General features: G+C 36.2%; 1 long non-coding RNA gene across 1 annotated transcript; it reads left to right on the forward strand.

Annotated features, from left to right (window-relative positions):
* Positions 1-828: 828 nt before the first annotated feature.
* On the forward strand, positions 829-13,263 carry LOC134546549 (uncharacterized). The gene is made up of 4 exons (XR_010079198.1): positions 829-1,286; positions 4,952-5,026; positions 8,369-8,452; positions 12,571-13,263. It is a non-coding gene; the product is annotated as an uncharacterized LOC134546549 (long non-coding RNA).
* Positions 13,264-13,809: the final 546 nt, after the last annotated feature.

The raw sequence follows: 13,809 nt of genomic DNA on the forward strand, positions 1-13,809 counted from the left end.
ACTCACTGCTTAGTAACAATTATTTCTTTATAAAAGGTGTATTTGACAATCAATTACATAAAAAAAGAATATTTCTGAATATAACTATAACTAGTAAAATTAATAAGAGGAGAAAGTATACTAAGAGGAATCACTGGGTATATAGTGTTTCTTATGCTTCTTCCTAATGCACCTGTATTGAAACCTGCCAGACAAGATGCTACATTAGGCAATCTGCTGAGTCCATTAAGAATGTTGAAAAAAAAGGCATATGAGATTGCTAAGTGATCTTCCATTATGCATTTCCTGTGGCTAAGAGAAGCACATAGATTCATTCTGAGCACCGTTTTCTTTTTATACCTGTGAAGGCTGGATTATTCTTTTGAATCAAATGTGAAAGGGAAAATTTCATTGGCTTAGATCATGCCATTTTCAGCAGCATGAAGCATGAGTCAAATTATGTCAATGAATAATAGTCTAAAGGTTTTGAACAAATATGGAACACTATCCTTCCTAATTAAAAACCAACACGATGTGAAGCTCTTTGTTTTTGTAATGAAATTGCCATGAGGACAAACACATTAGAGGTACAGAAACAGAATTCACAGTCAAAAAGCAGTAGCTGCCTGCATGGTTTTGAGATAACAAAACAGTATGTTTCCAGCTGAGTGACCATACTTCTTTGTAGAACAGAGGTCCATTAGGCAAGCAGGATGTACAGCTCATTCCCACCTATGTGTACTTCCAGTAAAAAAAAAGCAAAATATGATTTCAATCCCAGGACGTCACAGATGGCCTTAGTCCAGCACAGGAAGAAGCTCAAGTGGGACTGACAGTAACACAGAATATTGCTTTAGATCTCAAGAATATTTAAGTAAAAAATATTTTTGAAAACATGTGGGATAACAGTATGATTCATTAGGTACATTGTACAAGCCCTATACTGTACTGCATGAGAAATGCTATCAAACTTTCAGGACCACAAACTGGGTTGTGCTAAAAGGACAGAACTGAGCAGTTGGGAATATATGCTGTAGACCAAGAAATTAATGCTGAATTTTAAAATATGCATGAGATATCAGTAAAGCACACATATTTTAGCAGGAAACAAATATTTCCTCTAATGACACTGACACAAGTTATCCAGTGTAGCCTACTGGTTTTAACCTGTATGCTATTTTTCTTTTTTTTTAGATTTTTTCTCAGAATCACAGGAAATGAGATGGGAATCAGAAAGTCCATCTCATTTTTACTGCCCAGTTTGAGGCAAGACTGGCTGTATCTATACTGTTCCTGACAGATGTCTGGTAAGTTCTTAAAGCCTGCAGAGGAAGGTGCAGTACATTACTGCTAAGCAATTTACCCTGGTACTTACCTGTCTTTCCCATTAGATATTTTTCCACCTGCCTGATGTACACTTCCACTGCTGCAATTCTAGTCCATACTGCTTGCTTCACTCTCAGCAGACATGAAAAAAGCTTTTCCCCTTCCTTCTTTTTTCAGCAGCTTTTTAAGCTTCCCATATATTTTCCCACAAATTTCTCCTGAAAAATCAAATCACACTTTTATGTTTCCACATTTACTGTCTAATAATTCTTAAGGGCTCATCTTTCTGATTGTGTAATGTCCAAACTGGAAATGGTAGTCCTGGGGAGATTGTATCATTGCTGAGAAGAGCAGAATGAATATTTCCTGTGATTCATTTTAAAGATTTCTGCTTCTATTTCACAGTATTTCAGTAACATTACTTAATTAAGATTGATTTTTTTGAAAACAGTAAATATTTAAATTTTTATTTGCACTGGTACGACATGCCATTGACTGCTATGTATACTTGATTTTGATTGTCACTATTTCCTGTCTAGGACAGGGGTTTTTGTAGGGTTTTTTTTCCTAGTGTTTGTCTTGGTATTTTGCTTTGTTTGTTTTTGGTTTTGCTTTTGTTTTGATTGTTGCTGTTTGCTTTTTTCTTTTATCAAGATCCTTCATTCTAATATTACAGTTACAACCACACATGGTTTGCACATTTAATGCATTTTATTTTGTTCAGCTTCCTAATGAAAATATTTATGAATACGGAATCATAAACCCCCCCTCTAGTACATATATCCTTTAATTTTCAACATATTAATTTTTTTTCTCCAATTACTTATCCATTTTGTGAGAAGCTAATCAGGATTGTGCTTTTGGACAGGGTCAAAAGTCTTATTCAATTCAAAATATCTGCTTTCACCCAACTCTCAGATTTGCTGTCATGTCAAAAAATGTAATTGGTTCATCAGGATTTCTTTTTGATAAACCCATATTGATTATTACTAACCAGTTTGGTGTCTTCTAGATGACAACTTTTCCAAGTTGATTCTTTCCAATATTTCTTTGAAAACTGAAGTACAATTTTTGCAGAAGCTTTTAGGCCTCTCCTATTCTTAGGTATCCCTTTTTCCCTAGGAATGAAACAGTGCATGATGTTTGATTAATGTCTGCCATACTGTCAGTTTTCCAAAATTATTTAGAACTTAAGAAAATGTTATTCTCTGACTGTATCTTAACTTTCTGGATCTAAATATGTTCTGCTTGCCTGTTGTATAGTCTTATTCTCTTTATTCATGAATCAGAAGTTAGAAACCTGTCACTAACATCAAAGCCTATCTGATGGTGCTAACACTTTTTCCTTTTTGCTTCTTCTAAAGGCTTCTTACACTTGCTCTTGTTAATTTAGAAGTCAGCAATAGATCATACCTGATGGCAATATTCTTGGTTTTTTCCCTTCTGATATTGTGTAGAGATTTAATGAGTCTAAATGTCATTGTGGTTTGGATTCAGTGAAAGTGCATATGACCTTGATATATAAAATTCTACCTCAGATTTCTTAATAAGTGGCATTATTCACAAGAATTCATATTATAAAAATTATCAACTGAGTGGTAGTTTTGGTGCTGAAATAATGTTTCTTACATTTACATATGTGTTACATATGCATATTTTTGTTCTTGTTAGTTTGCTGTAGTTCTCTTTTCAGTGTGGGTACATCTAAAATCTTGCTGATACTGCTGCACCTTTTCCTACCTAGCCAATTCCCCCTCCACTAGAGATCTGTATGTTTATTATGTTGATAAGCTCCTGGTCTTCCTTGAAACTCATTAACCTACAATCATTCAAGTTTTCCCACTTGATCAGACTAATAGGACACGTCTATCACACCAGATGATCTTCCTGACAATTTTTCTTGGCAGGAAAAAGTGAATTTGCTTCACAAATTGTGTGAAATGTAGGCCAGGATACAGACTGAGGATTCTCCCTCTGTCAGACAGAAGGCATTTTGACAACAAAGCAGTACCCAGCCAGTTTGCTTCTTCCTCCTGGAGTCTTTGCAAACTTGAATGTTTGCTTCATGAATTATTGTTTCAGGATCAATACACGGAAAAAATTAAATGCATGTCCTCAAAAGTACTGTAAAGGAATTGAGGGCAGCCTCGTAAGCACTTGTGTAGCATCATAAACTACATTGGAAGTGTTTAAATGAAAGTCTGTATTGTACATGGGGCTGGAGGGGGAGAATAATATTTTCTCAGGAAATTATGAATCCAGTTCCACAGGTAGTGTTAAATTATTTTTTTAGACCAAGTAGTGTTAGAAACAATATTCTAGTCAACAGTTCAAATCCCTATGCATAAGATTTAATTTCTGAAACTATCAAAAATCAAATGACAAGAATAACCAACAAATGTGTAATTACTGAAATGGATAGCCATTAACCATGATTTACTCTCTGCTAGAGTTGTATTTTATCAGTTGTACCAGTTATATAACTCATGGCATAAGAGACACCACCTCTTTACAAAGAGTATAATTACTCTGGTTTGTTTTTTTTTTTTCTGATCGTAAAAGGCCTGACTAAGATAATTTCCATCAAAAGTCCCCCAAGAAAAGTACCTATAACAAATACAATTTATTATAATTTTCTTTTATGAGGGATGTTTTAGTCTCTAAACATACGGAAAATACCTTTAGGACTTCTTTGTAATTTTAAACTGTACAAATAAAATTTGATATTGGAGGGATGATTAGTGTTTCTTCATTACAAATGTATTAAAATTAATGCAGTAAATTTTGGTTTTGAGAGCAAAATGCTGTAAACAAAATGTAACAGAACCTGTGATCTGATTGTATTTAACTCCTCATTGCAAAATAAGAGCAAAACCGTAAAATAAGACAGCAGATCTGATTGCAAATTTTTATGTTGTAACCAACAACACAGAATATAACCAAGAAAAATACATAGAAGAGCTTCTTCTAAGCTAATGAAGAATATAATGTAAAACATCCATTGATGTTCTGGCACAGAGAAAACATACTCCATTACTGGAAATGGAGGCCACTGAAGTAATAATTTCAAACAAGATAATCTATGTCTTAAAACCTGTGGGATCTGCCATGCTCTCATTGATGTCAAGGTCAAAGATAAGGGCTATACTCAGCAGGCATACATCAAAAGTACAAATTAATGCAGCCATTTATTGGAGTGATTTCTGAACAACTGCTACCATCACTGTGGGATAGGTCAAAACAATTATCATTTTGAGCCCCTCAGATAGCTGTTATGTTACTAAGTGTGTCTTATATATCTAAGTGCCAGACTCAAAAGCATACTTAAGACTTAGAGGAAAAACAAGCAAGGAATATGAATCAGTGAATTGGTAGTTAAATCTTTTAGATTGTAAGATTGAGTCTTGCATACAGGTTGAGCTCCCAAAGCCATTACTGTTTCTAGCTTCTCATGCACTGCTAATGTGAAATGCATCCCAAGGAGTCCATCAGGGCTCCCTGTTTCCTGCTTCCTCCCCCTGTTATCACTGCCACCCACTTTTAACTCTCCAGAATAGGGTCTGCAGTTGGGAGCAAAGATGTCTGACTCCAGTAACTTTGTGAGGCTTGCTGTAGGCTCCTGACTGCTCTTCCCTTCTTTACCCAGGGACGCCCACAAGAAGGATGAAATCTGCACACCTTCCTATACAAAGCCGACATGCTCCCACTCCAGGAAAACCAGGTAACAAGGTATTGTGAAGTGTTAGTGCTTGAACCATGAGTCTAATAGAGAAATATGTATATAGAAGCTGTCCATGCACTGCCGTGAGTTGAAAAGCATTGGTTTGTTCTATGTTCTAAAGGCAACATCTCAATTTTACAAGTAATGTTAATTCAGAAACTGTTAGGGGAAAGAGCTGAATTGTTACTAAATGTCACTGAAGCCTATATAATGGATTTAAATTAAACCAATCAATAAAAAGCCCTTCTAACTGTAGGGCTTTGACACAAGCCCTTATAAAGGTTACAAGCTGTGGCAATTTCTTTGTGTCTTCCCAAACTGTAAAGGCAAAGTGAAGACTTCTCCACATCGTGGAGAAGAATCAGTAAAGCAAGAGACCAAAATTAGTGCAGGATTTCAGATGAATTTGGAGTTAGGCTCCAAAACTGATCCTGAAAATATCTTTTCTGGCTGTTGCTGGACCCTGAAGGTACTTAGATAAGACAAAATGCTGGTTTCTTTGGTCAAAGAAAACTGCTGAACTTTTTTAAACAACAGCCACCAGAAGTTCTGTTTCTGGTCACTTGGCTGTTTGCTGACAGGAGTGAGGGTTTGGGTGCCCAGATCCCAGCCCCCATCCTGCTCTGCAGCTGTGAGAAAGGGCTCTCCACCATGGCCCACCAGGTCACCAGTCTCAGCTGCTGCCAGAGCACTACATGTTACAGACATTCATAGTTCTGGCATTCAGAACAAATTAATGGTATCTCCACTGGAGCAGGGAAAGTTGACCTGACTGTAAGAGAAAAGTCATAACAGTTTGAAACAGTCATTCAAAACCAAGCAACTCTAAAATTAAAATCCCGTGTCGCTGTGAGCCTAGCCAGAAAGACACACTCGGAGCCGGAGTTCGGGTGATCAGAGCAGCAGGGCAGAAAATCCCTGCCTTGTTTATTCCTTCCTATTTTATACTTTTAGCAAGGTGACCATGGATTGGTGAGTGGGCATTCCCACCTCTTACCCGCATTGGTCAAGGAGGCTGTCATTCAACGTCCTCTTCTCTTGGAGAAGGAATTCATAACAAGGGCACTATTTACAAAATATGATCTTCTGTTTACATTAATGAGTATGAGAAGCTGCACACTTCTACTTTAGTATGAACGCTCAGCAAACTAGGAAGATCTCATGGTGACAACCCCGTTCCCTCAATTTTACATTTCTTATCTGGTGACTTTTTCAGTCACTGGCCACTGGGTTTTATTCTGGCACATTGTTGTCCTGGCTCTCAAGGGAGGCAAACAAAATCTGCTATCTGTAAACTTCCATTTCTATCTATAACGTAATGAAAGCCTCAGTATTTTAGAGGCATTGTATGTCTCTAAGTTTAATAAAGCTGGTAAGGTATTCATATACATATTATAGATATGTCTGTGGTTGAAGGAAGATAATTGTCAAAAGCAATGGGAATGGAGTGGAATGGAATGGAATGGAATGGAATGGAATGGAATGGAATGGAATGGAGAGGGGTGAGAGCATGGGATGGCTGCTAGAGTCACAGAGCAATGCAATTTAGCAAAATAGATGAAGCATTAAGATTAACATACTCAGCTCAGGGAGCTGCTGGCAGCTTGCTTACCTCATGCTGAATGCTGTTCATTGTTTAATCAGTCACGTTTTAACTCCCTTGACTATGTTTGGGGAAAAAAAGGGAAGAAATATTGAAAACATATTTTGCTGCATTAATTCTAAGGCTCAATTTTGACACTTCTTTAATACCATCAGATATGACTTCTATGCATCAGGTCACCAATAAAGCACTGCTATTCATTGTCAGTGTATTTTTTGACAGACTTACAAACTGAAAAAGGAGTGAAAATAAGGAACCAGTCATAGGACTGGCCAAGCAGCAATTTTCAATCAGCACACAAACAATGGAGTAGTTCTCCTGTTAGCATGCTCCAGCAGGGTGTTTTAGAGTGGTCCTGGTGATGACATCAGTTTTAGGAATATGGTTGCACTGGCCAAGTCTTCTGTGCTGAGCATCCAACCAACACTGATGGCTCTTCTTAGGTTTGCACTTCCTACTCTGAAACCCTATATACATTTTGCTGCCTCTGCATTGGAGTCCAGTACACAAAATACTGTGAGGGATATTAAGAAACTCTAAAAGCAACCCAGCAGGAGAGGGCCTCCCACTACTTATGTTCATGCTCACAGCAAGGAAAGAATGTGATCCATCAGTCGTGGGACATAAAGGAATGAATGGGGAAAGGAAAATGCCTTAACTTTATTCTATAATTAAAACTCCGGATAAGTTTGTTTCACTTCCGATTAATCTAAAACTTTGCTTAACCAGGCCTGGCTTTTCTTTAATAGAGACTAGAATTATAAATAATCTGGCAAGCCAAATGAGTCAATGTGGTTTCTTAAGTCCAGATCTTCACAGATCCTGGCAAAAGAAATACTTATGCAGATTCCAGCCTATGTATTTCCATCCTAGTAAATTCTAATTACTTCACCTTTATGTCCTCTCTGATTCTACTGACTGCTTTGTCTCACAAATGGAAGAGATACATCTACTTAAATCATAAATACTCTCACCCTGTGTCTCAGTGCTCTTCCTCCCCCTCCAAAAAGAAAAGACCAAAGGCTCTTTCATTTAAAGGCTACAAAGATCCTAGGTGAAATCCCAGTGTTATTGAAGGCAGTGTCAAAACTCCCACTGAGTCCAGTCAGGTCAGGATTTCACTGCTTGGTTTTGTAAAGCTGATGAGTAAGAGGACGTGGGATATGGGTGTATAAAACAGTCACAAATCATGGAATGTGAATCATGCACTGTAAGAGCTGAGCTTTTATAATACAAGAAATAGGTCATCCTGGGAAAACAAGAGTTGCAAATCTAAAGCTGATAAAAGCAAGTGTTTTTACCTCACATTTAGCCACTTTTGGAACATCCTAGCACAACTTTCTCATTGCTGACTGAAGTGCCTAGATTAATTCAACATTAGCCACAGAATAAAATTGGGCTTAATTTAAAAGGGGCTATGTAGTAAAAAATAAGCACTATAAATGTGTATAATCAATAAAAGAAGATTAAGAAAAAAAACAAAACAGTTGAGCTTTGGCAAAACATTTAGTTGCCAAATGCTAAAAGCCAGGGAAGAGACAATCATTGCAATACTTTTTCATAAGACATTCCTATTTGCTGTCTTAACTGAATGATGCATCATACAAAGATAAGTTCTGTTGAAAATTACTGATCTTGTGAGAAGAGATGATTCTGTGAAATTAGTCTGAGCGTTATATGCCCAGCAATAGCTACAAGAGTTTAACAGTGAATAATCTCATGTCTCCCCATGTGGACAGGAACTGCATTCTGTGCCCTGCCTCTTATTGTCCCATCTGTGCAGAGTGGCAGCAGCTTAAAAGAAAAAATCAAATTTACTTGAGGTAAGCAAGAAGCCAAGTCTTTATCCAATAACTTAGAAAGAAAATTTAAAAGAATGAACAAGACAGGAGTAGGGGGGTGGCGTAGGTGACCAAAGGTTCCTTCTGACCTAGATTATCTTTTTCTCCTGTGAGAACACAAGAATCTGCAAACTCAAAATGCACAAGATCTCAACCTGTTTTCAGTGCAGGAAGAGATTTCTCTGATGCATTTATGGGCTGCAAGAGCCCAATTTGATAATCCTGTTCCTTACATCCTATTTGCAGAATGTCCTTATTCATCTGCTAGCTGGTACTGATGCTCTTGTTCAGCTAAGTAGTACTCATGAAAAGTGCATGGTTGCTCTTCAGGTAATCTGAAAATTAGTGAGATCCTCCTTTCCTTAATGCTAAATCTTCTATCCATATAAACCTTTTTCTCCTGGGAAAACAACTGAGTTGAAGCTACAAGTCCACAGCTGCAGTATTTTGAATATTATGTATCTGAGAGGTATGTTCTTTCTTCACAGTGGTCTTTCTGTCTGATGGCTTTTACAGGAACAGTTAATGGCACATGAATTGATATATTGTTTAAACATACCTTGTCACAATATAGTATTAGTCAGTAATATGTTAATAAATTCACAGTGTTAAAAGACAGATATTTGGGGTTTTGGACAAAAAAATAACAGCAGCAACAACAACAATATCAAAACATTTTCATTAAAATTTTCACATTTTTTGAACTTCCAGCACTTTTGAAAATTCCAGCATCTTGCAAAAGTCATTGAGGAGTCCACACGATAATGTGTCAATTACCTTAATCAGTGATTGCATTTATTGAGTAGCAGCTCTCAATTTTCTTTTTCCATTCTTTCCAGATTTTTTTCATTCTGTCAGAGGAAGAAAAAAAGATGAAGACTTTATCTGTTTTACTTTCACTTAGGAACTAAGGGGTTTTTTTGAAATTGGGCACTCTAGTTCTTGTTCCTGCCTTATAACATTTTACAAAGGAAGTTCCAGCACTGGGATTTTACCTAAAGACTTTGGGTCAGATCCCGGCACACAGAGCCTGCAATAGCAGTCTTCTTATATAACTGAGTCAGCTTTGATTTAGTTCAGAGTGTCTGGCTTTTAATTGCATAGAAACCCATAAGCCAGGAGGGAAGGGAAAAGAGTAATTGTGACTCATCTAAAGGCTTAGATAGCAATCATTTTTGAGGATCTGTGGATCTTCTCCACATAAAATTAACCTTTGCAAATGTGAATTGATATAATCCTCTTGCCAAAGTCCTCCTCTTTTAACCCAGGGAGAACCTTATCAAGTCATGGACAACACCTCCACTGCAAATAAACTCAGTAATTGAAGCTACCGACTGCAGTTATTTTAGTGTTTAAGAAAGAAAATCCAAGAAGAGCCAACATGAAAGAGTACATAATAAAAATGTCTCATTTGGCTACAGCCTCATTTTGGTATTTATGCTTTAAGAACTTTAATAGAGAATATTCCTTTAAGAGGGCTCCCTCCTGCAGTAGGATTGAAATAATTTATTTCATAAATTAATGGTGACCATTCTTTTAGTGTATTACAGATAGGGAAATGTTGTTTAGAGTATTTACGGATGACTTGAGAGAATTTGTAAAACAGAGAGAAGTATACTGGTCTTACCTGAATTATGACATCAAAACTAGTATTAAAGAGACATTATTTAAAAGAACTCAATTTTTGACACTGCTCAGTAATAGGTAAGTTATTTATATAAAGAAATTAAAATCTGATTAATTTCTCCTTTTTCACAGAACCAGGAATTTTTGCAAGCTTTTCTATAGTAAATAATTGAAAGGAACCTTGATTTATCACCTTAAGCTAAAATTGATAAGGCTATTTTTATTCCAGAATACTTTGGATCTGTAAAATAATGTCACATGGGCCAAGGTTTTTACAATTTTTCTTGTTATTGCTTAAGACTTTACTAAAATGTATTATTTTGACATGTCATACTCTCACAAAAGAAGAAGCCCTAACCCTAGAACTCCTTAATGATTCATTAATATCTCTCTGTAAAGAAAAAAAAAACACATTTCATAATTTGTCAGATCCCTATAAGTTTATCTCCTCACTACGTCTTGAGCAAGATATCTCACATATGTCCAGTGTGGCATTGTCTTGGGAGATGCCCTTGCTGTCAGCTCATGACTGACCAAAAAATGTCCATAAAAAGTAACCATTTGCAATACCCTGCAATTTGCAGTGACAGATACATTAATTTGAATAAACCACAAAATACTCTCAAACAGTAGAGGAAAAGTAAGGCAAAATGAGAACTAAAAACCTTCTTTCTTGAGTTTTTAGAAATAGTTTGCAAGTATTTATGGCCAAGAGTATTAACTCCTTTGAAACTTTAGATTGGATTAAGACATACCATGAGCCAGCCAATGTAATTGTAGTATCATAAAATAAATAAATAAAATCTCAGTAATAGGATCACCAGCTAGCCTCTGCCAGAATAGTTCTTAGTATGAAAAACTCAAACAACACTAGAAACCATCTGAATTTCAGTATAGGAACAAGCTAACTATAATCACCTCATTTTATCAGAATAAATATTAAAATTTTCTAAAATAGCCATTTATTATTACCATGCTGGTAGTAACTATCCAAGTCAGATGCAGACAATGTTGGATATCTCATCTGATATACAAGAAGTGGAAAGGGTTTTTTGGGAGTTACTGGTCTGACACTCATACCCCTATTTCCTGATGTAGCAAGGATGCTGCCCCCTTTTCTCACATCATGCAGTGTCAGACCAGGCCTGAACTGGCTGGAACAAAACTTGCTGTGCTATTTCCCACTTTATAAATATTATTCTACTGTTTTTGAAATGAATAAAGCTCAGTATATGCCAGTTTTAAACAAACTACAAGCAGTTATGGCAGAACAAAGCCAAACTTTCTCTTCAGCATTTTACCCAGGCCTTCATATTTGCCTTCTGCAAAATTTCTTTAGCATTCACAAGTTAAGGACGTGTTCAACAGGCACAGAAATGCCACTCATCTCGTTTGTTTCTGCCTAAGGTCCTGAAGTCACTTTTCTTTCAGGAGAAAAAGGACACCTTGAAATTACTTTTTATCTGAGATATTTTAGATCTTTTGTCATGGAATTAACTAGATATTAACAGCATTATCAACAGGATATTCAGCAGTTTATTGAAGTCTTTCAATATTCAGTGTTTAAACAAGATATTAAAAGTTCTTTGACATTCATGCACCAAGAGGTTTGCAAAAGCAGGAAACTTACTTGTTTGAAGCTGTAAGACAAGTTTGTAGGGATCTTGGACAGCTCCTGGCCTTTCTCCAAACCTCCTTCATGTTCACCCCTATTGCTGCCAGATATTATTTGTCTCTGAAAGAAGCTAAGTGTATATTATCTCCATTTCTATTTGAATGCTTTGTCAAATACGGCATAAAATGATCTAACACATCTTTGAGTCAGTGTTTCTATTAACGTTTCTTTCCTTCCAGTGTAACCAATTTTTCTACCTGTGCTTTCAAATAGGAAATTGAAGGACTGCAGATACAGCAATAAACAAGAATCTAAGTGTGATGGTAGTTGCAATCTGTTTTTTAATTATTTTAATTTTTTGCCTTAAATCCTTTTTCTATGTATTATTTTCACCGAAACCTGGTTGCAGAAGTATAATGAGCAAAGGCTTCCCTCCATGATCCCTCTGTTCTGTTAGGTTCCTAGTTCTCTGCATTATCATTGGCTGCTTTTTGGTGCAGAAATTTTAATATTCTTAGTTGTTCTCCCCTATTGGACCCTTCCCTCAGATCCCACCTTAACCCCCTCCCAACACCAGAGTGTATAAGTACCCTTGCCCAACCCTAGACCCCGCTTTTGCCCCTTGTTATTACCTTTTTCCAGTTCATTCCTTATATGGTGTACACCTTCCCATTTATTACTTTTGTATTATTAAAGTTCCTTTTCAAGTCATCTGGATCAAGGCTGCCTCTCTACCAAGTTCTGCCTGTCCTGAGGAAACTCAAAGGGGTCTCGGACCCCTGGGAGTTTCACCTGGTCAATTCTGTCTTGCTTGGATGACTTTTTGTCGCTCTTGATTAATTTCCTTTTAATTTTGCAGCACTACACAAGATGAGATACTGATGCCAGCTAAAACTACAGCCAGAGCACATTTCTGATATAACTGCATGGATCTGGTATATATTTAAAAATACAAATCTTATTAATTGTAAAAGTAAATATAAAGATTCAAATTTCTGTACAATTCTGTTGTCTCAGGTACTGACATGAACAGAAAACTATATTTTTTTTGATGAATTATTTTATCTTTTTTCTGCAAAGAATGAAACTTTGCCCTCTAAGTGACTGTACCTCTGAACTAACACCAGTCCTTTTTGATGTTCTAGTGTTTTTTTGTTTGTTTGCTATTTTAGATATTTGCACAGAAAAAAGTGACCCAAAAATTGGGTAAATATTATGGCCTTTGTATGTTTTCACATGTAATATATAAATGCAGGCACAATTGTCACTCATGAAGGGTATCAAATATCCTTGAAGCTTGGGCAGAGTGTTCATTATCTTTTGTTTTTCTAAATTAAAATGTTTGCACAGTCCTGTTTTATTGTATATGACATGTTGGCAACCATACTGTAACTGATGCCATTAAATATGTGACAGTGTCAGTTTCAATTTTTTTTTTCTCTGTTGCAATAATTGGACAAATTTTTCATGGAAGTTACTGTTTTTACATTTGAGGTAAAAAGTTACCTATATCAAAGCCTTTGTAAAATGTCTCAATCCATCTAAAATTAGAAATGCCATCTTCAACTTTCATTCATGTTAAACAGTAGAACTGAATCAAATATTACTTCAGGATATGGAAATAGCTGGAAGCTTCATCTTTAGACTCCTATTTTTCTGTATCTTTATGACATCTAAGATTTTGAGGCAGAATATATTATCTCTCAGAGGTTTGATCTTTTAATCCACGGTAACCAGTTCATGCAAGAATTGAACTTTGGTCTCTAAATGACCTATGTCAGATGTATGTAAACTATGTAAGCATATTACATATGAAATCTGAGGATGACCTTCTGCAGCCTTCACAGGAATATACATAGTGTCCAAAGTTTGAATAGGTATTCAAAATGCAAATATTTTCCTCATCAGAAACGTGCATTTTTGGGGTTGGTTACAGTAATACAACTTCTCTGTTTTATTTTTCTTTTCTCCTTTTTTTAAAAACTCTGTTTTAATGCAACTCTTTTATTAGGTGTATCTTGAAAGCAGTCTCAGCTCTATAAAAACACCTTTCTTCCTGCAACTGGAGTTCCAAAACTCCCCATGCTTGTCAGTGAAC

Source organism: Prinia subflava, chromosome 2 (assembly GCF_021018805.1).
Source record: "Prinia subflava isolate CZ2003 ecotype Zambia chromosome 2, Cam_Psub_1.2, whole genome shotgun sequence".
Classification (NCBI taxonomy): Eukaryota; Metazoa; Chordata; class Aves; order Passeriformes; family Cisticolidae; genus Prinia; species Prinia subflava.